The following is a 3,639-nucleotide window of genomic DNA, read 5'->3' on the forward strand; positions in this document are numbered from 1 at the left end:
ACTGAAAGTTAAATGTTCCCCTCTTAGCCTTCTGGTGTAATATGTTTAAGAAAGTAACCGTCCAGGGGGCTCTGAGCTTCAGACCACCACCAGGTACCCACACTTTATAAGCATTTAAGTAATTCCATACTTCCCCCCCGTGCGGGTAAAACTCTGACAACCGGACACAACACTGCCGCTACGCCCGAAATTCCGGCGCAGGTGCCGACTAACTAGCTGCGGAGCCGCGGGACGCTGGGGCAGAGCCACTTCCCATGATGCCGCGTTCCGGAAGTTGTTGCTTTCTAGCGGTCACTCTGGCTTTGGCTCTGTCGCTCTCTGTCACCGGAGGAAGACGCAGCTGGCTGTCCAGCCCTAAAGCCCATTAGGGGACGCAGTTATGGGCGCTGTCGCTGTGGGTGAGTTCTGGTCCCACTGACTCGCAGTCGCCACTCGCCTGGCTACTTGAGCTCGCAGAGCCCGACCTTTCTGTCCAAATCTCGTTCTTTTCTCGAAGGCCCCTCTCCTTAAGCACGTTACCCAGTTCCTTCCCGGTATCGCGTTCTCATTGGCTGCATATCCTGTCAGCTCCAGGAGCTGGCCAATAATGACCTGTGGTGCTGGCGCCCTTCTCGACCCCGTGGACCCCAAGGTTCCCCCGTGGGTGCGGAGCAATTGGAAGGGGAGGGATGAGGAGGTGCGGGAGACGCCGCGTGGGTGGTTGTCTGGGTGGCGCACCAGAGAGCACCCTGCGAGTTGGGTCTGGGTTTGCAGCCGCGTCGGTACGGTTAGTAGGAAAAGCAGGATCTGTCACCAATCCGATGAACGTTCCTAGAGGAGGACCGATGTACGCAAAACTTGAAAGCCACGTTTAAGACCTGAGAAAATTTTCCACACGCTTGCAGTTGTAGTGGAACCGAGTATGCAAGGGAAGCTGGAGGGCAGGGAGAAAAGGGAATTAGATTAATATGAGGGGTGGCAAGAGTAGTTTTGATTTAAATTTTATGTGTGGAGTGCTGCAAGGTGTAACTTAAGTAAGACGGGGTGGCAAGAGTAGTTTTGATTTAAATTTTATGTGTGGAGTGCTGCAAGGTGTAACTTAAGACACTGATTCTCATCTGAAGACTCACCTCAAAAATGTAATAGATTTATTGATGTTTTATAGCTGGTGGCACTTACAGTACTCTCCTCACAACTCGTTAGTTGGCTTTATAGTTGTCAAAAATTTACTGGAGCTCTTTCCAGAGCATTGAACTGACTCCTTATGTCCTCTGCCTGCAGCGATTCTAATTAGTCTTTCAAGTTTGCCTTTGGAGTCTGAGCTACTGTCATCCTCAAACCAGATTAACTAGTGCTGTCCTTACAACTGCAGACTTCTGACTTCTTCATCCTTCACCCTTTTTTTCCCCACCAGAACTTGTTTGCTTCATTCTCATGTACCTACCTTTACACCTTATAATCATCCTTTATGCTTCAGGTAATATTCTGTTTTTCTATTTCAACGCAAGAAGTATTTCTTGAGGACCTACTGTGTACAAGCATTATGCTGGGTGCTAAAGGCAATTCAGAAGTAATGGCTAAAACCATTTTTTTCTCCTAGAACTTTTAGATTCCAGATAGAGAAATACCGTGTGTCCAGATTAAAGATTTAAGAAGCAATCCACTAGTATCTAATTAGGAGAGGAGATGAGTAATGCACATTTTGAATACTGGGGAAATTCTTCGGAGAGTATTATTTAGGGTAGGAAGGTTGCCTAAGGCTTCATTGAGATGGAGAACTTGGAAGATTGGTAAGATATGAATAGATGGAGGAAACATCCCAGCTAGAAATCAAAGGCATAGAGGTGGGGACAAGGTGTTTTGAAATGGGGAATACTGAAGAGACTGGCTTGATTGGAAGGGAAAGAGTGGTGGTCTTGGAACCCAAATATATGCCTTTTAGTTCCATCTTTGTCACCCTGTGATCTTTCATCATTTTGTTTCCTCCTTTAATGAAATGCCCACATTTAAAGGATGTGAAAATCAGATGTGATGATGTCTGTGAAAGGTCTTTGAAGATCAAAAGCATCGTATAATTATAACTTTAGTGGCTTTTTGTTGAAGAGTAATGAGAGTCAAGTTTACCAGAGCATTGGTGCCAAATTGTAAAGGACCATGAATGCAAAGTTCAGGAGTGTGGACTGGGAAACTATTAAATGCTTTCAGTCAAGAGGGTGATGTGATAAAAATGGCATCATTGGAGGGTGAATCTGGTCCTGGAATACAGCACAGATTAGAGGGAGTTGGATTGAAGGCAAGAATTTAGGTGTACTTTTTTTGTGTTCCTAAAATCTGCAGTTCTAGATAAGAAATTATATTAAACATCTTTAGGGTGAGGAAAAGTACATAAAATGTATACCTCATTTTATGTATACCTGTGTACTTTCCCTTCCTTTGTTAGTTTGTTGATTTTGTAAACATTTTAAATTATCCTTGGAAAAGTGTTCTTACCAATAACTTGATATGACACACATTTTTCACACAAACCTTTTTTGAATTACCTTTCATTACACTAACCCATCAAGAACTAAAAGAGGAATACTTCTAAAGCTCTAACCCAGAGCAGTGATGACAGTTAAATATTAGAATTTACTGAAAGTGTTTTCAAAACGTATGTACCAGGCCCTACTTTCCATTTATGGAATCAGAATTTTATTAAGCATCTCAGGTAAAAAAACTATTACAGTAATTTAAGAGATTTTGACACTAAGAAGTTATTTTAATGCATGTAAAATACAACTTTTCAAAATCATTACTGTTATTTAAAGTTAGATAGACTTGTATGTACTTTCAGCATTTTTCATGTTTTCTTTCCTTTTTTTTTTTTTTAAAGATGACCGGTAAGCGGATCTTAACCCTTGACTTGATGTTGTCAGCACCATGCTCTCCCAAGTGAGCTAACTGGCCATCCCTATACAGGGATCCAAATCCGTGGCCTTGGTGCTATTAACACCACACTCTCCCAAGTGAGCCACGGGCTGGCCCTATTTTTCATGTTTTCTAATTTTGATTCGTTGTCTAAAGAGGTGAAGATTTGATGTGCAGCTAGATTTGTCAAAGCCTTTCAAACTGGTTTTGGCAATAATGTAAATAGTTGAAAATGCAGTTATACTCAGTTCTCAGTTAGCTAATACCTGTGGGAAACCCTGGTATGGAAAATGCAGAATAGTGTATCACTTTTTATATTTGGCTTTGAAACGTTTTCCAAATTTTCTAACTCCCTTTAGGAGGTTGTTTTCAGAATTATTTTTGATTTTTTTCTTAGAGAAAAAATTGATTTAATTTGCATAGACTGTGGAGCTAAGAAGGATAGCTTAGAAGGACAGAAAATAAATCTATGGTTTAAAAGTGCCACCACTATTTCACATTTATGTAGTGAGGAGTCAAATTCCTTTTTTTTTTTTTAAAAGATGACCGGTAAGGGAATCTTAACCCTTGACTTGTGTTGTCAGCACCACGCTCACCCAGTGAGCGAACTGGCCATCCCTATATGGGACCCAAACCGGTGGCCTTGGTGTTATCAGCACCATACTCTCCCAAGTGAGCCACGGGCTGGCCCCGTGCTGAGACCTTTTAAAAGATCTGTGTGAGAAGGGCTGGCCCAGTGGTGCACTGGAGAGT

Source organism: Galeopterus variegatus, unplaced genomic scaffold, assembly GCF_000696425.1.
Source record: "Galeopterus variegatus unplaced genomic scaffold, G_variegatus-3.0.2 Scaffold7038, whole genome shotgun sequence".
Taxonomy (NCBI): domain Eukaryota; kingdom Metazoa; phylum Chordata; class Mammalia; order Dermoptera; family Cynocephalidae; genus Galeopterus; species Galeopterus variegatus.